Source organism: Ranitomeya variabilis, chromosome 1 (assembly GCF_051348905.1).
Source record: "Ranitomeya variabilis isolate aRanVar5 chromosome 1, aRanVar5.hap1, whole genome shotgun sequence".
NCBI lineage: Eukaryota > Metazoa > Chordata > Amphibia > Anura > Dendrobatidae > Ranitomeya > Ranitomeya variabilis.
Window position 1 is genome coordinate 650,319,970 of NC_135232.1, and position 24,352 is coordinate 650,344,321.

The window sequence follows — 24,352 nt, forward strand, 5'->3', positions numbered from 1 at the left end:
GTCACACTATCAGTATTTGGTCAGTATTTTACATCAGTATCTGTAAGCCAAAACCAGGAGTGGAACAATTAGAGGAACAGTATAATAGAAACATATGCACAACTTCTGCATTTATCACCCACTCCTGGTTTTGGCTTACACATACTGATGTAAAATACTGACCAAATACTGATAGTGTGACGGCAGCCTAAGGGGCAAACACATTAGTAAATCTGCCTTGATATTCCTTGTTTATGTTGACATTTCATTCTTGAATTCATCCTTCTGTTTGGATACATAAGACCAGACATGATGTATGTCCACACAGAAACAGTTTATTCCTTGCATGGAAAGTGTGACACATGCACATTTGTAAATGTTTTCCTTCATGCAGGGAATATCCAGTGTTCGCTACTGCTATAACTTTCCCTTAACTAATGGTGACATAACGTAATTAGAGCACCGAGTGCGGATCTGGTAACAAGTGATCTCTGATCTGACTTGTTAGATATTGTTTGTTCAATTGCAAAAGAAAAAATAAATCAGCAGACTTTTTTTTCTTTACATTTTGCACCATTTTTAAACATTCCTTCCTTACCTTGTGATCCAGTAATATAACTTAGAGCAGATATCTATCTATTCCTTTCACAATAGTGCTGTCAGCACAGCGAGCAGTGCTCTAAATAATGAAATCAATTCATCTCTCCGAGAGGTGTGGTTCTACCTGGAGATATACCCTAACTGCATTAGGTGGAGAACAGCAGATGACTGCCATTGTTTCAGCTGTGCAGGTAATCAAGCTTTTACATCAAAGAACAGGCTGTGCTAAAGAATAAAGAAAGTAAGTACTATACATACTATAATATGCAGAGAGAGCTACATATGTCATGCAAGGATTTGAGGACAGCCTTGTTACTACATTTACATGAGGACATTGTGTTAAATTTTTTTTTTTAAAAACGACGTAACATAAAAAAAATTAGAAAATGTGCTAGTTTCATTAGATCTTTTATCTTGAATTTTCAAGGCTTTTGTTGTTTTTTTTCTTTTAATACAGTTTGTAATATTGGGTAGTACAAGTGTGATTTGATCCTTTGGAAGGGATTATTGATATTTTATTATATTGCCAAATGTCAATCTATAAGGGTCTATTCACACTGAAGTGAATATTTTATATATTGGGTGAGAGGATTTCCCTTAGGCTATGTTCCCACAATGAGCTTTTGGTGAGTTTTTGATGTTGCAGAATTTCTGCAATCATTATTTACATTAGGTTACTTGCATTTTTCCATTGTGTTTTTGTGGCGTCTTTTAACTTTCATTTGTATTACGTTTTTGATGTTGAGGTTTTTTTGTCTTTTTGGTGTGTCATGCTTGAAATGAAGCGGCTTTGTTTTTGACAAAATCTTATGGATATACTTAAGGGCGGATTACATGCCTTTCCGCAACTGAAGAACACAAAACTGCACATACATTTTTTTACCTGCAGATTTAGGCTACTTTCACACTAGCGTCGGGCCCGGCCCGTCGCAGTGCGTCGGGCCGAGGTCATCGACGCTAGCGTTGTCTCCGCCGCACAACGGGGGCAGCAGATGCATTTTTCCAGCTCATCCGCTGCCCCATTGTGAGGTGCGGGGAAGTGCGTGGAGGTGGGGGTGGAGTTCCGGCCGCGCATGCGCGGTCGGAAAAAGCGGACCGTCGTGAGCAAAAAACGTTACATGTAACGTTTTTTGCTCCCGACGATCCGCCACAACACGGCGCAACCATCGCACGACGGTTGCGACGTGTGTCAATGCGTCGCAAATGCGTCGCTAATGTAAGTCAATGCAGAAAAAACGCATCCTGCAAGCACTTTTGCAGGATACGTTTTTTCTGCAAAACGACGCATTGCGACGTATTGCAGTTAACGCCAGTGTGAAAGTAGCCTAACACATCTAATGCAAGTCTATCTGGAAAATCCACACAGAAAAGTCAGCGTATCCACAAGAGAAACTGACATGCTCCGGATTTGAAACATGCACTGCAGTTCAGTTTACTCTGAGGAAAATAGAAGCACAGTGGGTGTGAGATTTAAAAAATCACATCCACTTTGATGGAGCAAAAATACACAGTGCCAAAAGATTATCATCTGAACGTAGCCTTAGTATATCTCCAACAGATATTCATTGCCCATAGTCTCCCATGTTTTAAGAAAAAAAACCTCAATGCCAGGATGTTTTTCTTAACCCCTTTCTGACATTAGATGTACTATCCAGTCGAGGTGGTATGGGCCCGTATGACCACCGACGGGATAGTACGTCTAACGCGATCACACTATCACAGCTGACATCCGGCACTAAGTGCCAGTAGCGGTCACGGACCACAAACATGATCGCAGCTTTTCGGTGGCATAGGGAAGCATCGTGCAGGGAGGGGGCTCCCTGCTCGCTTCCCTGAGACCCTCGGAACAATGCGATGTGATCGCATTGTTCAGAGGCCTCCTATGTCCTCCTCCCTGCAGGTCTCGTATCCAAAATGGCTACGGGTCCTGCAGGGAGGTGGCTTGCAAGCGCCTGCTCAGAGCAGGCGCCAGCAAGCCTCCTGCAGTGCCTGTCAGATCACTGATCTGACACAGTGCATTGCAAAGTGTCAGATCAGCGATCTGACACTTTACCATGATGTCCCACACTGGGACAAAGTAAAAAAGTAAAAAAAAATAAATATTTACATGTGAAAAAACAAAAGCCCTAAATAAATTAAAAAAAATATTGTTCCAATAAATACATTTCTTTATGTAAATAAAAAATAAAATAAAAGTACACATATTTAGTATCGCCGTAACGACTAGACCTATAAAACTGTCCCACTAGTTAACCCCTTCAGTGAACACCGTAAAAAAAAAAAAAGCTAGGCAAAAAACAATGCTTTATCATCATACCGCTGAACATAAAGTGGAATAACATGCGATCAAAAAGGTGGATATAAACAAACATTGTACCACCAAAAATGTCATCTTGTCCCGCAAAAAACGAGCCACCATACAGCATCATCAGTGAAAAAATAAAAAAGTTATAGCCCTCGGAATAAAGCGATGCAAAAATAATTATTTTTTCTATAAAATAGTTTTTATTGTATAAAAGCGCCAAAACATAAAAAAGATATAAATGAGGTATCGCTGTAATCGCACTGATCCGAAGAATAAAACTGCTTTATCAATTTTACAGAACGATATAAATGCCCCAACAAAATAATTCACGAATTGCTGTTTTGTTCATTCTGCCTAACAAAAATCGGAATAAAAATCAATCAAAAAATGTCATGTGCCCAAAAATGATACCAATAAAAACTTCAACTCGTTCTGCAAAAAACAAGACCTCACATGACTCTGTGGACCAAAATATGGAAAAATTATAGCTCTTGGAATGTGGTAACGGCAAAAATATTTTTTGCAATAAAATGCGTCTTTAAGTGTGTGACAGCTGCCAATCATAAAAACCCGACATAAAGACCCGCTATAAATAGTAAATCAAACCCCCCATTATCACTGCCTTAATTAGGGAAAAATAATAAAATAAGCAAATGTATTTATTTCCGTTTTCCAATTAGGGTTAGGATTGGGGCTAAAGTTAGGGTTAGGGCTAAATTTAGGGTTAGGGTTGGGGCTAAAGTTAGGGTTGGGGCTAAAGTTATGGTTAGGTTTGAGGCTAAAGTTAGGGTTGGGGCTAGAGTTGGGGTTAAGGTCTGGATTACGTTTACGGTTGGGTTAGGGGTATGGTTAGGGTTGGGATTAGGGTTAGGGGTGTATTGAGGTTAGGGGTGTGTTGGGGTTTGGGGTGTGATTAGGGTTGGGATGAGGCATAGGGGTGTGTTGTGGTTAGGGTTGGAGTTAGAATTGGGAGGTTTCCACTGTTTAGGCACACCAGGGGCTCTGCAAATGCAACATGAGGTCCGATCTCAATCCATACAATTCTGCATTGAAAAAGTAAAACGGTGCTCCTTCCCTTCTGAGCTCTGCCATGCGCCCAAATCAGCGTACTCAGGACAAATTGGACAATAACTTTTGGGGTCCAATTTCTCCTGTTACCCATGGGAAAATACAAAACTGGGGGCTAAAAAATCATTTTTGTGGAAAAAAAGATTTTTTATTTTCACGGCTCTGCGTTATAAACTTTGGTGAAACACTTGAGGGTTCAAAGTGATCACCACAAGCTAGATAGGTAACTTTGGGGGTCTAGTTTCCAAAATGGAGTCACTTGTGGGGGGTTTCTACTGTTTAGGTACATCAGGGGCTCTGCAAACCCAACGTGACGCCCGCAGACCATTCCATCAAAGTCTGCATTTCAAAACGCCATTGCTTCCCTTCCGAGCTCTGCCATGCGCCCAAACAGTGGTTTATCCCCACATATGGGGTATCTGCATACTCAGGACAAATTGTACAGCAACTTTTATGGTCCAATTTCTCCTGTTACCCTTGGTAAAATAAAACAAATTGGATCAGAAGTAAATTTTTTGTGAAAAAAAAGTTAAATGTTCATTTTTTTTAAACATTCCAAAAATTCCTGTGAAACACCTGAAGGGTTACTAAACTTCTTGAATGTGGTTTTGAGCACCTTGAGATGTGCAGTTTTTAAAATGGTGTCACACTTGGGTATTTTCTATCATATTGACCCCTTAAAGTGACTTCAAATGTGATGTGGTCCCTAAAAAAAAATGGTGTTGTAAAAATGAGAAATTGCTGGTCAACTTTTAACCCTTATAACTCCCTAAAAAAAATTAATTTTGGTTCCAAAATTGTGCTGATGTAAAAGTAGACATGTGGGAAATGTTACTTATTAAGTATTTTATGTGACATCTCTGATTTAAGGGCATGAAAATTCAAAGTTGGAAAATTGCAAAATTTTCAAAATTCTCGCCAAATTTCCATTTTTTTCACAAATAAACTCAAGTAATGTCAAGGAAATTTTACCACTAACATGAAGTACAATACGTCACAAGAAAACATTGTCAGAATCACCGGGATCCGTTGAAGCGTTCCAGAGTTATAACGTCATAAAGGGACAGTGGTCAGAATTGTAAAAATTGGCCTGGTCATTAACATGCAAACCACCCTTGGGGGTAAAGGGGTTAAACATACTACTACAAGTTATGGGTACTAGATTATGTGATGGGACATTAATCTAGGGAACTAGTGTTTGCAGTATTTGGAGTCAGGAAGGTATTTTTCCCCGAATATGGGGCAATGAGCATCTTGCCTTCCTTTGGATCAACATGTTAGGTTATATGTTGAACTAGAAGAATTTTTATCTACCTTCAGCCTTAGGAAAAACTATTAAACCAATTTTTAGGTAAGGACAAAAGCATATGCCATATAGGTATAGAAATAAATACATTTGCGTCAATTCACACATAGTAGTATATCTATATGACATCTGTCTGGAGACCACTCGTTGAATTCTGAAACCAACCCCCCCCTCCTCGAGAAATGGTCTAAAGGTACAATACAAGTAGATTAAAGTAATAAAAAATACCTTTTATACATTTTAATGTATATGGGCATCTGGTGGCACAGAAGGCCCTGACACAATCTAAAAACAGTATATAACACAAATATTATGCAAAGAGGCATATAATATATTAAGCTGCAAAGAACATGATTGCAGTGGGCTTTTGTACAGTGTGCCACTGTAACACAGGTTATTGGATAGAGGCACAGAGCAAGGGTTAACAGGGAAAACACTTTTTGATTTAATGGTTACAGGGATAAACCTCCATGCAGGGAGCAACAGGGAATAAATCAAATTAATGCCAAGGAATACAAATTGAAAGAACAACTCGTGGTGGCAGTTTTCTCGTATATATAGATAAGTCAATTTCACTTATTGTGGCTCGACTGCCGGCTGAGGCCAGTGCTGAGTTCTTCTTTCTTTCCAGCCTAACAAATCCTTCTGCTTCTGGCGGCAGCGGGTGGTCACCAGTCTGACCCACTGAGTCTCTAGTCCATTATGCTGCTGCGCAGCCAAGAGTAGTCCACGGCAGTCCTCCACTCGGCGTGCACTCCTCCTCACGCCCGATGTCGTCTCAGGGTCCTTACTGCACCCGACCTTTATTGCTGCCGCTCGGCCTATCCTTACTCGTGGCACTGCGCTGGTCCTCACTGTCACCTCTCTCTGGTGGGAACTCCCTCTCTCTTCCCACGCTAATCTTCTTAACTTCCCCTATCTCACCATGCCCCTTCTGCACAGGTATAGGGTCTGCTCCGTTCCCATTCTCCTTCCCCCCTTGAACAGTAGGCCCGGCCCCAGCAGTTCCAGACCTGGTGCCTTGTCAGCACCCACAACCCGGTCTTCTTCTTGACACCAGTGTTAATAGTAAGTCATTGTTATGCACAATAACCTATAATGTTGGATATGGCAGACAAGAAAATTGCACAGACCTCAATACAAAGTGCGCAGATGCTAATAGTTCATTATTGTCCCCCGAACAATATATAACAACTAAAGAAATATTGATATGGAGAACAACCTCCCACCTGTCTATGGTTGTTCTAAAACCTCCCCCAAAAAACAGCTCTTTAAAAATGGTTGCTTAACCTCTCTCAACATTTAGTGTGCTGGAGCACAACTTCTGGTTTTCAAATCACTAAAGCTTAATGGCCTCAGAGAAACATATCTCCCTTCCAGTATTTTGCCATATCTCAGAGGTGAAGCCACAATATGCTACCCAACTATGTCTAATATCAAGTGAGGCCGTACTGGGCCTTGCCATAAAAGGGAGGCCAACATGACAGGGTTTGGGTAGGAATTTAAGTGAGAAGGTTGATGGAGGGGTTATGGAAAGGGTTAATCTAGTTGGGAAAGCTATTGTGAGCACTAATGTGGGAGGAGGGACTGTAGGGGAGGGGATAGCAGAGAAAAGAGGTATATAGTGGGATACCGGGAAGAAAGTAGCCATCTTAGGCACATACTGTAACAAGTCTTATTGTTGTGTTTTATTAGAAACTAGCTGTACTACCCGGCTTTGCCCGGGGTAATAACTGCTGTTAGCAAAATAGAATGTGTTAACAAAAATTTATTCTGCACAAAAAAACCACAAAACAAATAGATAGAAATGTAATTATTAAAAGGCAAAAACTAAGCTAATAGAAGCATTTTACAACATATATTTCAACACCAGAGATATTCCACACAGATTTAACTAAATTGGCCAAGTAATGTGAAGTAATCTTCTACTACTTATTCGAGAGCCTTTTGATAAACGACATTCTTAGTTTTTCCTTCAGGTGCAAAGACAAACAGATTTTTGGCTGTTCCAACTCTTGAACAGGCCACATAAAGTTGACCATGAGAAAAGCATGGAGATTGTAAATCTAAGCTAGCTGAAGAGCCCGGCGTTGCCTGGGCATAGTAAATATCTGTGGTTAGTTATAGCACCTCACTTCTCTTATTTTCCCATCACGCCTCTCATTTTCCCCATCACATCTTTCATTTTCCCCCTCACATCTCTCATTTTCTCCCTCACACCTCTCATTTTCCCCCTCACACCTCTCATTTTCCCCCTCACTCCTCTCATTCCCCCCTAACACTTGTCATTTCGACCTCCACATCTGTCATTTTCCGATCACTCCACTATTTTCCCTCACTCCTCTCATTTTGCACTCACACCTTTTCATTTTCACCTCACACCTCTCATTTTCACCTCAGTATATACATGTTTGTCATCTCCCTTATATATAGTATACACCTGCATGTCATCTCCTGTATATAGTATATACCTGTATGTCATCTCCCCTGTATATAGTATATACCTGCTGTGTGTCATCTCCCCTGTATATAGTATATACCTGTATGTCATCTCCTCCTATATATAGTATATACCTGTATGTAATCTCCTCCTGTATATAGTATATACCTGTGTGTCATCTCACCTATATATAGTATATATCTGTGTGTCATCTCCTCCTGTATATAGTATATACCTGTATGTCATCTCCTCCTATACATAGCATATACCTGTATGTCATCTCCTCCTGTATATACTATATACCTGTAGGTAATCTGCTCCTGTATATAGTATATACCTGTGTGTCATCTCCTTCTGTATATAGTATATACCTGTATGTCATCTCCTGCTGTATGTAGTATGTACCTGTATGTCATCTCCTCCTCTATATAGTATATGCCTGTGTGTCATCTCTCCTGTATATAGTATATATCTGTGTGTCATCTCTTCCTGCATATAGTATATACCTGTGTGTCATCTCCCCTGTAAATAGTATATACCTGTGTGTCATCTCCTCCTGTATATAGTATATATCTGTATGTCATCTCCTCCTGTATTAGACCTCGTTCACACGTTATTTGGTCAGTATTTTTACCTCAGTATTTGTAAGCTAAATTGGCAGCCTGATAAATCCCCAGCCAACAGTAAGCCCACCCCCTGGCAGTATATATTAGCTCACACATACACATAATAGACTGGTCATGTGACTGACAGCTGCCGGATTCCTATATGGTACATTTGTTGCTCTTGTAGTTTGTCAGCTTATTAATCAGATTTTTATTTTTGAAGGATAATACCAGACTTGTGTGTGTTTTAGGGCGAGTTTCGTGTGTCAAGTTGTGTGTGTTGAGTTGCGTGTGGCGACATGCATGTAGCGACTTTTGTGAGATGAGTTTTGTGTGGCGACATGCGTGTAGCAATTTTTTGTGTGTCGAGTTGCATGTGACAGGTTAGTGTAGCAAGTTGTGTGCAGCAAGTTTTGCGCATGGCGAGTTTTGCGCGTGGCGAGTTTTATGTGTGGTGCCTTTTGAGTATGTGCAAGTTTTGTGTGAGGCAACTTTTGCATGTGTTGCAACTTTTGTGCATGTGGCAATTTTTCCGCGTGTGCAAGTTTTGCATGTGGCGAGTTTTCCATGAGGTGAGTTTTGCACGTGTGGCGAGTTTTGCATGTGGAGAGTTTTGCGCGTGGCAAGTTTTGAGCGGCGACTTTTGTGTGTCTTTTATGTGGCGAGGTTGGTGTATGTGTGGTGAAATGTGCGCTGAGGGTGGTATATGTGTTCGAGCACGTGGTAGTGTGTGGCGCATTTTGTGTGTGTGTTCATATCCCCGTGGTGGTGTGGTGATTATCCCATGTCGGGGCCCCACCTTAGCAACTGTACAGTATATACTCTTTGGCGCCATCGCTCTCATTATTTAAGTCCCCCTTGTTCACATCTGGCTGCTGTTAATTTGCCTCCAACACTTTTCCTTTCATTTTTTCCCCATTATGTAGATAGGGGCAAAATTGTTTGGTGAATTGGAAAGCGCGGGGTTAAAATTTCACTTCACAACATAGCCTATGACGCTCTCGGGGTCCAGACGTGTGACTGTGCAAAATGTTGTGGCTGTAGCTGCGACGGTTCAGATGCCAATCCCGGACATACACACACACATACACACATACATACACACATTCAGCTTTATATATTAGATTTGATTGCTCATCAGTTTAAGATCCACCTGGAAAGTGTTCAGCCTCAGGAATGGATGTTTCCATTCAGTGACAATAAGTAGAGGAAGGCTGGATCTTATGTATACATAAGGCCAGACAAGAGATTAGTAATCGGGTAAAGGTACCTTCACACTAAGCGACTTTGCAGCGAGAACGACGACGATCCGTGACGTTGCAGCGTCCTGGATAGCGATCTCGTTGTGTTTGACACGCAGCAGCGATCTGGATCCCGCTGTGATATCGCTAGTCGGAGCTAGAAGTCCAGAACTTTATTTCGTCGCTGATCACCAGCTGTCATCGCTGGATCGGCGTGTGTGACGCCGATCCAGCGATCTGTTCACTTGTAACCAGGGTAAATATCGGGTTACTAAGCGCAGGGCCGCGCTTAGTAACTCGATATTTACCCTGGTTACCATTGTAAAAGTTAAAAAAAAAAACAGTACATACTCACATTCTGATGTCTGTCACGTCCCCCGCCGGCGTCCACAGGGTTACGCGTTGCTGCTCAGAGCTTCCTGCACTGACTGTGTCAGCGCTGGCCGTAAAGCAGAGCACAGCAGTGATGTCACCATGACGTAATCGTATTACGCTAGTTTCACACTAGCGTCGGGAACAACCCGTCGCTGTGCGTCGGGCCGACGTTCCCGACGCTAGGGTGGTCTCCGCCGCACAACGGGGGCAGCGGATGCATTTTTCCCACGCATCCGCTGCCCCATTGTGAGGTGCGGGGAAGTGCAGGCGGAGTTCCAGCCGCGCATGCGCGGTCGGAAAAAGTGGACCGTCGGGAGCAAAAAACGTTTTTTCTCCCGACGGTCCGCTACCAAACGCCCAAGCGTCGCAAAACGGACGCGACGTTTGGCAATGCGTCGCAAATGCGTCGCAAATGCGTCGCAAATGCGTCGCTAATGTTAGTCTATGATGAAAAAACGTATCCAGCAAGAACTTTTGCTGGATGCGTATTTTCGGCAAAACGACACATTTGCGACGTATTGCAGTTAACGCTAGTGTGAAACTAGCCTTACGGCGTATTATTAAAGCCTGCACACCTTACCACTGTACTATACACTCTGCTGTAATTTACCTGTCTTCTATTTGCTTATGTCACTGTTCTGTCTCTGCCATCTAATTTGTTACCTCCAATTATCTGTTTGCATAATTTGCAGTTTCTCAGCCAGTATACTGGACTTGATATATTCATACCTTTATTTATCTGTGTGCTTTGGCTCCCTCTAGCGGTCAGAGTTATGTTGACAGTTCTATTTTTCTGTTATGTATTTTTTATGTCTGATTCTCCTCCCTTGCAATGCATTATGGTAGCTCAGCCCACATTTCCCTCCAGTTTCCTTTCACTTTCTTCAGCTTGCCTTTCAAGGAAAGACGCTTGCACTTCATCCCCCTTGCGATTGCATTGCCGGTATGTCTTTATGTTTTTCTCTAGATAATTCCTGCTCTAAATTAGCCTAGCCTAACCAGTTGTACTCCTAGTTCAGTTACTAGCCTTCTAAATGTCATGCATAACGTTTATCATGTGTAGTATGTATCGTTCTATACCATGTACTGATTCCATGTATATCATTGTTCACAGTTTCACCGCATCAATATACCACTACGTTTAATAAAGAACAGACTCAACCACAGTCTCCTTATTGGACCCCGGTTTAGCGGTTTAGCTGACTGTATAGCTACATATGAGCCTGCCTCATTTAGTGAGGACAGAACAGTCACTGTCAATGTAAACATGTGGCAGCCACTCCTAGTTCTGTGATTTCAATAAATGAGTCTGATACCTGATACTTGACTACTTTCAAACATCAAAATCAAAAGGTTTTTCAGATACTCACAGAAGGAAAAAGAAGAAAAGGGATCCTGCCATCGCCAGTTAAGCTGATGGCTGAGTGGTTAAGCTCCTGGTTTGTGGAATAGCAAACTTTTGAGTTCTATCCCCAAATAATCTTTTTTTTTTTTTCTTAAGTAACATATGATATGTGACTTTCTGCACTCATCAAAGAGATGTTTCACTATGTGACATATTATGTCAGAAAAAATTCAAAATGATTTTTCCAGTTACTGAGAGTGTGCACAGATTTCATAGCCAAAGAAAATGAACATTGGTAACATTTGGGCTTATGGTCTGGTGGTAAGGTTGCTGGCTGCGGAGTCTCATGTGAAGCTTTTCCTGGGTTCAAATCCCATGTTTGAGTTTTATTTTATTTTATTTTTTTTTAATTATGCAGGTTACCACTAGAGATGAGCGGTGTTCGCTGTTTATCACTGTTAATGGACTGTTTCAGTGCATAGTTTGCAGGGGATAGATTTGTGCTGAAATAACGCCGATCTCCATTTTTTTTTTTCTTTCCCGCATTTACAGAGGGTGTGTGTGTACGAGGTGTATATGGAGCGGAGCCGTGTGTGTGCGAGGTGTATGGAGTGGAGCAATGTGTGTACGATGTGGATGTAGCAGAGCCGTGTGTGTCCTAAGTGTATGGAGCGGAGCCGTGTGTGTACGAGGTGTATGGAGTGGAGCCGTGTGTGTACGAGGTGTATGGAGCGGAGCCGTGTGTGTACGAGGTGTATGGAGCGGAGCCGTGTGTGAACGAGGTGTATGGAGCGGAGCCGTGTGTGTACGAGGTGTATGGAGCGGAGCCGTGTGTGTACGAGGTGTATGGAGCGGAGCCGTGTGTGTACGAGGTGTATGGAGCGGAGCCGTGTGTGTACGAGGTGTATGGAGCGGAGCCGTGTGTGTACGAGGTGTATGGAGCGGAGCCGTGTGTGTACGAGGTGTATGGAGCGGAGCCGTGTGTGTACGAGGTGTATAGAGCGGAGCCGTGTGTGTACGAGGTGTATAGAGCGGAGCCGTGTGTGTACGAGGTGTATAGAGCGGAGCCGTGTGTGTACGAGGTGTATAGAGCGGAGCCGTGTGTGTACGAGGTGTATAGAGCGGAGCCGTGTGTGTACGAGGTGTATAGAGCGGAGCCGTGTGTGTACGAGGTGTATAGAGCGGAGCCGTGGGTGTACGAGGTGTATGGAGCGGAGCCGTTTGTGTGCGAGGTGTATGGAGCGGAGCCCTGTGTGTGCAAAGTGTACAGAGCGCAGCCGCATGTGTAGGAGTAGCTATGTGTGGCCATTATATGGTACGAAGTATCATGTGCGGCCATTATACAGTATGGAGCATCATGTGGTGTCATTATACAGTATGGAGCATCATGTGTGGCCATTATACAGTATGGAGCACTGTGTGGCCATATTTTTTTGTTTAGAATTATTGTATATGAAACAGTGTGATCAGCAGTGCTAAATGGGTGTGGTTGGGACGGGGATATGGGTGTGACTAATTATGAATGGGTGTGGTCAGAGGCGAGGCCTAAAATTTGCCGCAAACTTTGTCCCTCTTTCCCGTCTTCAAAAGTGAAGGTATGGGCACCGCTGCTGCTGTGGGCGCTATACAGACTAAGAGTGTTTTTTTGGAGTGAATTGTCAGAGAGTTAAGTTTAGGGAGTTGGGAGGAGTCGGGACTAGTTGTAATATCAGCCCTTTTCAGGGTAGGTTACAGCAGTTCATAGCACTGTTTGCCAGGCAGGTCTGAGCCAGTGCTGTGCAAGTGTTAGTCACAGCATTTGGTGTAATCTAGCTCAGCCAATCCTTTTGGGCTAGTAGCATTGTCTGATAGTCATCTGAGTAGCCCGCCTGTGAAGCTAGCTACACCACCTGTGTATCTAAATTTTTACTGCATCTAACCCCATACCTCCCAACTTTCGAGGAAGGGAAAGAGGGATAAAGTCAGCGGCGCGCGCAGCAGCAAATTTTAGGCCACACCTCTGACCACACCCATTTCACAACTAGTCACGCCCAAACCACACCCATTTAGCACTTCTGATCACAATGGTTCGTAAACAATAATTATAAACAAAAAAAAATATGGCCACACATGACGCTCCATACTGTATAAAGGCCACACATGATGCTCCATACTGTATAATGGCCCCAAATGATGCGCGTACAGTGTACTGGCCCCACGTGATGCTACATACAGTATAATGGGCCCACATGGTGCTGCATACTGTATAATGGCCACACATGATGCTCCATACTGTATAATGGCCACATGATGTTCCATACTGTATAATGGCCATTGGCCACATTATGCTCCATACTGTATAATAGCCCCACATGATGCTTCGTACTGTATAATGGCCACACATGATGCTGCATACTGTATAATGGCCACACATGATGCTCCATACTGTATAATGGCCACACATGATGCTCCTTACTGTATAATGGCCACACAGTGCCCCATACTGTGTAATGGCCACACATAATGCTCCATACTGTATAATGGCCACATTATGCTTCATACTGTATAATGGCCACATTATGCTTCATACTGTATAATGGCCACACATGATGCTCCATACTGTATAATGGCCCCAAATGATGCTGCGTACAGTGTACTGGCCCCACGTGATGCTCCATACAGTATAATGGGCCCACATGATGCTGCATACTGTATAATGACCCACCCTCCTGTATGCATGGCTCATATTCCCCCCCTGTATGCATGGCTCATATTCCCCCCCTGTATGCATGGCTCATATTCCCCCCCCTGTATGCATGGCTCATATTCCCCCCTGCTGTATGCATGGCTCATATTTTCCCCTCCTGTATGTATGGCTCATATTCCCCCCCCCCTCCTGTATGCATGGCTCATATTCCCCCCTGTATGCATGGCTCATATTTCCCCCTCCTATATGCATGGCTCATATTCCCCCCCCTCCTGTATGCATGGCTCATATTTCCCCCCTGTATGCATGGCTCATATTCCCCCTCCCCCTGTATGCATGGCTCATATTCCCCCTCCTGTATGCATGGCTCATATTTCCCCCTCCTGTATGCATGGCTCATATTTCCCCCTCCTGTATGCATGGCTCATATTCCCTCCCCTCCTGTATGCATGGCTCATATTTCCCCCCCTGTATGCATCTTGGCTCATATTCCCCCTCCCCCTGTATGCGTGGCTCATTTTCCCCCCCTGTATGCATGGCTCATATTTCCCTCTCCTGTATGCATGGCTCATATTCCCCCCCACCCCCTGTATGCATGACTCATATTTCCCCCCCTGTATGCATGGCTCATCTCTCCACCCCACCCCACCCCCCACTCCCATCTTGAATGGCGCAGCTTACGTCCTCCTTCATCCCCCCTACCCTGTCCCCCCATCCCTCTGTCCCTTATACTTACCGGGATCACGGGGCTGACTGTCAAAATCGGGACAGTCCCGCTGGATCCGGGATGGTTGGGAGGTATGCACACACGGCTCCACTCTGTACACTTCGTACACACACGGCTCCGCTCCGTACACCTTATACACACACGGCTCCTCTCCATACATCTCGTACACACACGGCTCCACTCCGTATACTTCGTACACACACGGCTCCGCTCCATACACCTCGTACACACACGTCTCTGCTCCATACACATTGCACACGGCATCTAGCCCGGGAAATCCTTTTGGGCCCGAACGGGTTCTGAATGGACCCGCCGCCATTCTACCTAAAGATATTTATTTTTTAATTTTTTTTGTCAAGACGTCTGGGTGTTGGTAGAGTGAGTTTAGATTTTTACTCCAGCCTTTCTTGATTTTAGAAGGGCATGACATGCCTATATCTGTGTCTCCTCCTCCTTTTAGTCCTCCACCTCTTTTCTTTTCGCATGACTATATGTAGTTGTGACTTTTCCATGTGTTTGTTGTGTCGAACACCGTCGAACCCCATTGAAACCAATGGCAGGCAAAGGCAAACACATACAAACACATGGAAAACACATAGAAAACACCTTAAAAGGTGTCCAAAAGCTGACAAACTGCTCAGAAGACACAACAAACACATGCTACTAGGCCCAAAAGGATTTCCTGGGCCAGATGCCGTTATAAAATAGTAGTTAGGTAAACAGGCGGTGTAGCTTGCTTCATGGGTGGGGTACGCTGCTAAGTAGCACTAAATTCTACTAGGCCCAAAAGGATTTCCTGGGCCAGATGCCGTTAAAAATAGTACTTAGGTAAACAGGCGGTGGTTGGCTGGGCTACTCTGCTGACTAGCAGACACTGAAGCTTTGCAGCAGACCTCTGAATCCCAGGCCATAGTATGAGTAGACAACTCTGCAGGCGACCCCACCCACCTGGAATTGATGATGGCAACATCATGTAAAACTCAGCAAGGGGACTAAATAAAAGAGTCTCCATTTTTTCAAAAAATTCGGCCACAGACACGACTTAAGTGGCATCAATTTCGCCAGAGTTTTTTAAAATGGTTGGTGAGGTGATTTTCAAAAATCGTCAAGCTTTTAGTCTCCCCAAGATGACACAGGGGTAGAAAAGTCCTTGCGGATCCAGGATTTGTTCATCTTGATGAATGTTAGTCTGTCTACATTGTCACTGGACAGCCGCGTGCGCTTATCTGTCAGCACACCACCAGCAGCGCTGAACACACGTTCAGAGAGAACGCTGGCTGCGGGGCACAACAAGATCTCCAAGGCATGAGTGGCGAGCTCAGGCCATTTTTCAAGATTGGAAGCCCAAAATGAGCCAGGGTCCAGTTCCACAGTCATGGCATTGATGTTAACTTGGAGATACTCTTGTACCATCCTCTCTAGGCATTGGCTGTGCGTCAGACTTCTTGTCTCCTGTGGCCTTGCAAAGGATGGTCTAAAAAAATCTTGAAACTATTGGAAAAAATTGCTGTTACCACCAGATACGATGTCACTGTTACGGTTAGAGTGATGACTCAATAGTACCATGGTTGGCAAGTTAGAACTCAGAGATTGACTACGTGCACCACTGGTGTTTTGTGGAAAAGCAGATGTTAGATTCTGTAAGAGTCTCTGCTGATACTCCTGCATGCGTGAATCCCTTTCTATGGCAGGAATTATTTCACTAAATTTGGTTTTGTTCCGGGGATCTAAGAGTGTGGCAACCCAGTAGTCGGCATTACTTCGGATTCTGACAATCCGAGGGTCATGTTGCAGGTAGTGCAGCAAGAAGGCACTCATGTGTCTTGCGCATCCAGGAGGACCAAGTCCTTGTTGTCTTGGTGGTGGCGAGGTGAGAATCATGCTTCCTTCGTCTGCCCTCTCCCCCCAACCTCGCACAACAGAAATTTGATCAAGGTCTCCCTCATCTGATGAGTCTTCCATGCCCAGCGCCAGTTCGTCCTCCACTTCTTCCTCGCCTCCTGCACCTTCCTCAACAGTTTGGCTGCTACCATGCGCCCTCAATAATCCCTCTCCCCCAGCCTCCAATGCCAGCCGCCTTGGAACTGCCAACCTTCTTGACCTTGGAGATATGATCCTTTCCGCATACGACTCCTCCTGTTCCTCCTCCTCTTGTTCCACCACCTGACTCCGAACACTGTGTAAGGTGTGCTCCAGCATGTAAATCACCGGAATGGTCATGCTGATAATGGCATCGTCAGCACTAAACATCTTCGTTGCTATTTCAAAACTGTGTAGAAGGGTGCATAGGTCCCTGATCTGAGACCACTCCTGCAGCGTGATTTGCCCCACCTCTTGAGCTTGTTGGCCCAGGCTATACGTCATAACGTATTGCACCAGGGCTCGTCGGACAGTGCAGACACTGCTCCTAGGCCCCAAACTATTAACTGGATTAGATGCAGTAAAAATTGAGATACACAGGCGGTATAGTTTGTTTCACAGGCTGGCCACTCTGCTGACGTGCAGACACTGCTCCTAGGCCCCAAACTATTAACTGGATTAGATGCAGTAAAAATAGAGATACACAGGCGGTGTAGCTAGCTGCACAGGAGGGCTACTCTGCTGACGTGCAGACACTGCTACTAAGCCCAAAACCCCAAAACGATTTTCTGGGTTAGATGCAGTAAAAATTGAGATACACAGGCGGTGTAGCTAGTACAGCGCCGCCGAGTCCTGGTCGTTGCAGTACTGATGCTCCGCCGCTAAGGGGAGCTATGGTACGTCTGATGGCACTGAAGGAGTTCACCTGACCAGGTATCACAGACACCAATACACTTCACAGTCTGGCCTCTAGGGGGAGCTAAGGGCGCTACGTATTAGGCCAATCCTCACAATCTGGTAAAACTGGGGGTTAGATAGGAAGTTAGGACAGAAGCTGACTGGGTTGGAACCAGGCAACATCCTGTGGCAGAGGGTGTTGCAGGGGAAGATTCAGGGGGGTCCCTGTCAGGGGTGGGATCCTGACAGAGGCCTAGCGAACAAAAAGAACGTTACGGGACCACGCCTGCACTTCATTGTGGCGGTACCCCAAGAAAGGACAAGAAGCGAGGTTTATTGTGCTGAGTGAGAAACGAGATCAACGCAACAAGGAGAAACACCAGTAGGAGTCGTGCTGTAAGACGAGGCAACATCCTACTGAGGCGCGTAGCCGGTGGCCGGAACGCCGAGGAAGTATTGAGCTCCAGGCCTTACTTCAAACCTACGGCAGGACAGTCAGTTATAGGCGGGCTGTCTCACTCAAATCACCTAAGAAGACATAGGGGGCAACATTTGGAGAGGGGCGACTCTAGGGTCCCGGAAGACCTCCGAGCCTACCCGTCATACGGGTGCGTCCTAGCCATATCACCTGGGGGGGACGAAGAAGAACATCATAATCGAGTTGTGAGGGAACTTCAGAAACAGACACAACAGTTGTGGGGACTATCCCGTAAACACAGCAGGGGAGGACCACAACACACAAGCGCTAGAAGGTAGGCACAGATTTCCACCTGCAAAGGGAACTCTGGAGGTGCCATCGGACCGGCCGGACTCAGGTAGCCTGGTTAACCGTATTCCGGACTGAGGATCCTGAAGCCTTCAGTAAAGAGGTAAAGAGACTGCAACCTGGTGTCCTCGTTATTCACCGCGACCTGCACCGCACCACCACAACATCACCACCATCCACACCTTTCATTGGACGCCCTTCAGCAGGGTCACGGACCGGGTCTAGCCACTGTGACAACCCCAGGACAGAGACTCAGAGGCCCGGTACCGGGTACCCCTCGGCCCTGCGGCAGTGGGGGCGCTCCAACTTGGCGTCACGAACAGGATCTACTTAAGCCTGAAGAATCAGGTCATGTGTGCCTTGGAACTGTGATTTATTGTGTTTGGACTGTGACTTATTGCAAAGACTGTGCATTGCCACTTGCCGCCAAAAACCGCCGCCATTACAGCGCTGAGGAGAGCGCAGGAGGAGAAGAGGGGCGTGGAGTAGGCGTGGACCAGCTGAAGAGCGCGAAAGACATTGGCCGCCCAGTCTAAACATTTTTGCATCCTGAGGACGTTTCCGTCAGCAGCCGAGGTCCGCCTTCTCATACTCTTTGGAGGGTGGAGACCATGGAGACGGGGCCGCCCACGAAAGAGACCGCGGGAAGAAGACACTGGAGAGGAAGCAAAGATAGTGACGCCGGGAGCACCACGTGGGGACGACCCGACCCAGCATGAGGCTGCACCACCCGACACAGCCCCAGACGCGTCATCGTTGCAGGGACTGGCCCTTACGGAGCTACCGATGGGCAGTCCCAACTGGCAGCCGTCTGAGGAGTGTGTGGCCGCAGCCGAGGTCCGGCAGATAGCCTGCCGCCGGGAGGCCGATGCTCGTGTGACTGCTCGGCTGGGCCAGCCTACGGAGGTCCGCCTAACTCCGGTGTCCCCTGCTTCCTCCATCCCGGCCGCGGCAGAGTGCGAGCTGCAGGCGCAGGGCCTGAGGATCCTGCCGGAGGCCGAACACCTGCGGCGCCTGATGACGGCGTGGAGGAATAGACCCCAACCTGCGGTCCAGATCGACCTGACGGATGCTGAGGAGGTTCCCCCATCACACTGGGGTGTGGTGGTGTTCTTCAACTCCTGGGAAGGACGGGGAGTTATACATGAAATTGGAGAGCCACTGCAGGTCCGTGTGGATCGGGAAGAGGTGGAACCCTGCGGGGGAAGGTACGGTCGCGACCTGGAGCCCGAAGACGCGGTGACTTACACCCGGTGGAGGAGAGAGGTTGGCTGGATAGCTCGGGCGTCCAGCGGTGCGTCGCACTCCAGGCCGCTGCCGGAACGTCGGAGGATGAGCCTCCTGCAGGGAAGGTGCCGGAACCTGCCCCCGCGGAACCCCAGGGAATTCAGGCCCACCGCGTAGCTTCGGGTCGTGCTCACCCACGAGTGAGGAGGGTGTCCCAACGAGGGATCCTATCGTTTCTGCGACCGGTCCTTGCTACACCATCACGACCCGTTTGTCCGGTGAGGCCCGGAAGGAGACCGCCTCCTGCCCAGCCAGAAACTAAGTAAGCAAGAATGCTTTATCATTTGTATATAGTTAACTGTTCGTTTTTCTATCTGTTTTCTTGCTGCTACAACCCGACTAGGGTTAACTCTTAAAGGGATCCCTTAGTTTACCCGGGATCCCTATTTTGCCTTTTTGCTTTTGTTTTTGTTTCTTGTTCATCATTGTTGAAAAGAACTGCTGGATCATGAACACTGCATGATTACAAACTTATTGTAAATAGTTTGCACCTTCTTAAACGTGCCCTCTACTGGTTTTACAAAGGAAAGGACTCTTTGCGAAGAAACTGTTCTTGGAAACAGCACCGGAGTCCTTGCTGTATACGGACTTGCAGCTTGAGAAGTTGCACTACCTCCAAGAGACTTGGTTCCCTCTTAAAGGGAACGTTCATCAATAGCACTTAAAGAATGATGATGCCTTAAAAGAAGTAGTAATAATGCTTACATGTAAAAGTTATATGTAGTCAGTTAGTTAATTGTAAGAAATGTTTAATGATGTGTTAGAGAACGAGGACAGGAAGTGAACCCGTACGGGGTTAGATGGTGAGTCCTCCAAGGAGCCATACCGAGATGGCTCAGTGATCTTGAACTAAGAGATGGATGATACGTTCTATACTGTTTATAGTAGCAGAGAGGCAGAAGGCCCGGGCGGAAAGGGGCGGTCCTGCAACAGAATGAGAGGCAGTAGGCCTGGGGCAGATAGACAGGCGGTCCTGCAGATGTAAAGATGGAAAATGAAGAAAAGTGGATTAGCCTTATAGTGTTTTATAAGAAGGTCTTTAGTGGATTCAGTGTGTACGTCCTTAAAGGCAACGTTAAATTATTGTTAAAAAATTTGCACTTAGTAGAATACCCGGTTGGGTAAGAAAAGTTATTTATAGTATGTTATTTAACATATTTAACCATGTTTGTAACGTTCAAGTGTCCTCACCTCCCATAAAGGGAAGCCCTGTTCAAATTTGCTTATTGTTATTGCATTTCAAAATTGTATGTCTTTTTGCTGACATGTATTGTTGTTTTCTTCCCAGTCCAGGAGTACTGGATTTAACCGGGGGGGAGTGCAGCGCCCCAGAGTCCTGGTCGTTGCAGTACTGATGCTCCGCCGCTAAGGGGAGCTATGGTACGTCTGATGGCACTGAAGGAGTTCACCTGACCAGGTATCACAGACACCAATACACTTCACAGTCTGGCCTCCAGGGGGAGCTAATGGCTCTATGTATTAGGCCACTCCTCACAATCTGGTAAAACTGGGGGTTAGATAGGAAGTTAGGACAGAAGCTGACTGGGTTGGAACCAGGCAACATCCTGTGGCAGAGGGTGTTGCAGGGGAAGATTCAGGGGGGTCCCTGTCAGGGGTGGGATCCTGACAGAGGCCTAGCGAACAGAAAGAACGTTACGGGACCGCGCCTGCACTTCATTGCGGCGGTACCCCAAGAAAGGACAAGAAGCGAGGTTTATTGTGCTGAGTGAGAAACGAGATCAACGCAACAAGGAGAAACACCAGTAGGAGTCGTGCTGTAAGACGAGGCAACATCCTACTGAGGCGCGTAGCCGGTGGCCGGAACGCCGAGGAAGTATTGAGCTCCAGGCCTTACTTCAAACCTACGGCAGGACAGTCAGTTATAGGTGGGCTGTCTCACTCAAATCACCTAAGAAGACATAGGGGGCAACATTTGGAGAGGGGCGACTCTAGGGTCCCAGAAGACCTCCGAGCCTACCCGTCATACGGGTGCGTCCTAGCCATATCACCTGGGGGGGACGAAGAAGAACATCATAATCGAGTTGTGAGGGAACTTCAGAAACAGACACAACAGTTGTGGGGACTATCCCGTTAGCACAGCAGGGGAGGACCACAACACACAAGCGCTAGAAGGTAGGCACAGATTTCCACCTGCAAAGGGAACTCTGGAGGTGCCATCGGACCGGCTGGACTCAGGTAGCCTGGTTAACCGTATTCCGGACTGAGGATCCTGAAGCCTTCAATAAAGAGGTAAAGAGACTGCAACCTGGTGTCCTCGTTATTCACCATGACCTGCACCGCACCACCACAACATCACCACCATCCACACCTTTCATTGGACGCCCTTCAGCAGGGTCACGGACCGGGTCTAGCCACCGTGACAACCCCAGGACAGAGACTCAGAGGCCCGGTACCGGGTACCCCTCGGCCCTGCGGCAGTGGGGGCGCTCCACTAGCTTCACAGGTGGGCTACTCAGATGACTATCAGACAATGCTACTAGCCCAAAAGGATTGGCTGAGCTAGATTACACCAAATGCTGTGACTAGTGGCATAACTACAAAGTGAGGGGCCCCGATGCGAACTTTCAAATGGGGCACCCCCGCGCCAAAATATTTCCCACCGAAATTCACATTTTCTCTATTCATTTCGCACACTATAGTTTTGTTGCTTTGTTGTATAGTCTGACCTAATACTGCCCTGTAATTGCTGAGAAAAATGATTTTATAACTAACAAGTCCCTATACTAATTATGGTGATGTCTTCGGAAGTGCAGACTCTGGGCGTTCATGTCCTTCCTCGCTCTAATTCCAAGCGCACTCCCGGCGTTTGAAATCTGTGTGCTGTTTCTTCCTGGTATGACGCTGCAGTGCGTCATTTCCGGACCTGTGCAGTGTGGGGGTGTATTGGGTGTACTGGTCGGCTCCGGAGCATACGCACTGCACATTCTGACGCTGGCGAGTACACCCAATACTCCCCCACAGTGCACATTCTGGGCTCTGCCCACAGCCGTGTACCATTCTTCCCGACTCGGAAATTTACAGCCCGTACACACGCGGCTTCGCTCCGTGAACCCCGTACACACACGGCTCTGCTCCGTACACCTTGTACACACACTGCTCCGCTCCTTACACCCGTGGTTCTGCTCCGTACACCTCATACACACGCGGATCCACTCCGTACACCTCACACACACAGCTCCGCTCCGTACACACGCGGCTCCACTTCGTACACTCCATACACACACGGCTCCGCTCCATCCACCCCGTACACATGCGGCTCCATACACCTCGTAAACACGCAGCACCACTCCATACACCCCATACATACACGACTCCGCTCACCTCTTTCACACTCGGCTCAGCTTTGTACACCTTGTACACACCTGACTCCGCTCCGTACACCTCGTACACATTGCTCCACTACACACATACATGCAGGGCTGTATTTAGAGTTTCTGCTGCACTAGGCACTTTTAGTGCTGCCTCCCCCTTTGGTGAGTATAACACTATCGGCAGTGACTTTGGCAAGAATCGCTGATGTGAAAGTCGCCTTTTGCAGCAGATCTGGCAGTTTTTCCGTATCTGCCGCGTAACGGATCACTTACGGCAACACATGCGTTCGGTCTCATTCATTCCCTATGGGATTTGCGGCACTTGCCATGGTCTGGCAAATGCGGTACCATACCTCCCAACTTTTGAAGAAGGGAAGGAGGTATAAAGTTTGCGGCGCGCGTAGTGCGCAGCGGCAAATTTTAGGCCACACCTCTGACCACACCCATTTCACAACTAGTCACACCCATATCCACGTCCCAACCACAGCCATTTAGCACTGCTGATCACACTGTTTTATATACAATACTTAGAAACAAAAAAAAATATGGCCACACAGTGCTCCATACTGTATAATGGCCACACGTGATGCTCAATACTATATAACGGCCACACAAGATGCTCCATACTGTATAATGGCCACACATGATGCTCAATACTGTATAATGGCCACACATGATGCTCCATACTGTATAACGGCCACACATGATGCTCCATACTGTATAATGGCCATTGGCCACACATGATGCTCCATACTGTATAACGGCCACAGTGCTCCATACTGTATAATGATCCCACATGATGCTCAATACTGTATAATACCCCCCCTCCTGTATGCATGGCTCATCTCCCTCCCATCCCATATGCATGGCTCATATCCCCCCCTCCTGTATGCATGGCTCATATCCCCCTCCTGTATGCATGGCTCATATTCCCCCTCCTGTATGCATGGCTCATATTCCCCCCCCTGTATGCATGGCTCATATTCCCCCGCTGTATGCATGGCTCATATTTACCCCCCCCGCATGCATGGCTCATATTCCCCCCCCCCTGTATGCATGGCTCATATCCCCCCCTGTATGCATGGCTGATATTCCCCCCCCTGTATGCATGGCTCATATTCCCCCCCCGTGTGCATGGCTCATATTCCCCCCTGTATGCATGGCTCATATTCCCCCCCCCGTGTGCATGGCTCATATTCCCCCCTGTGTGCATGGCTTATCTCTCCACCCCTCCACTCCCGCTCCCGCTCCTGCTCCCAACTTGCATGGCGTGCCGGCTTATGTCCTCCTTCATCCCCTCCGTCCTTCATACTCACCTGTCCCTCACCGCGTGGCCGCCGACATCCCTCTGGCTCTGTCCCGACTCAGCACCTTCTTCCTGCGTGAGCGGTCAGGTGATACCGCTCATTAAGGTCATGAATATGCGCATATTCATGACCTTAATGAGGGGTACCACGTGACCGCTCATTCAGGACGAGCTCCAGACGCCGAGACCAGGCATCGCTGGAGCAGGAGGGTGGGTGTTAGATAGGT

The 24,352-nt window shown here is 46.7% G+C and overlaps 1 protein-coding gene across 1 annotated transcript in view; it reads left to right on the top strand.

The window, feature by feature from the left end:
- The first annotated feature begins 692 nt into the window (after positions 1 to 692).
- The window catches only part of LOC143815440 (carbohydrate sulfotransferase 8-like), a 393,970-nt gene continuing 370,310 nt past the window's right edge, over positions 693 to 24,352 (top strand). The window contains exon 1 of the mRNA XM_077294655.1: positions 693 to 820. The gene's annotated coding sequence lies outside the window, so the exon portion shown is untranslated. The remainder of the gene's footprint in view (positions 821 to 24,352) is intronic.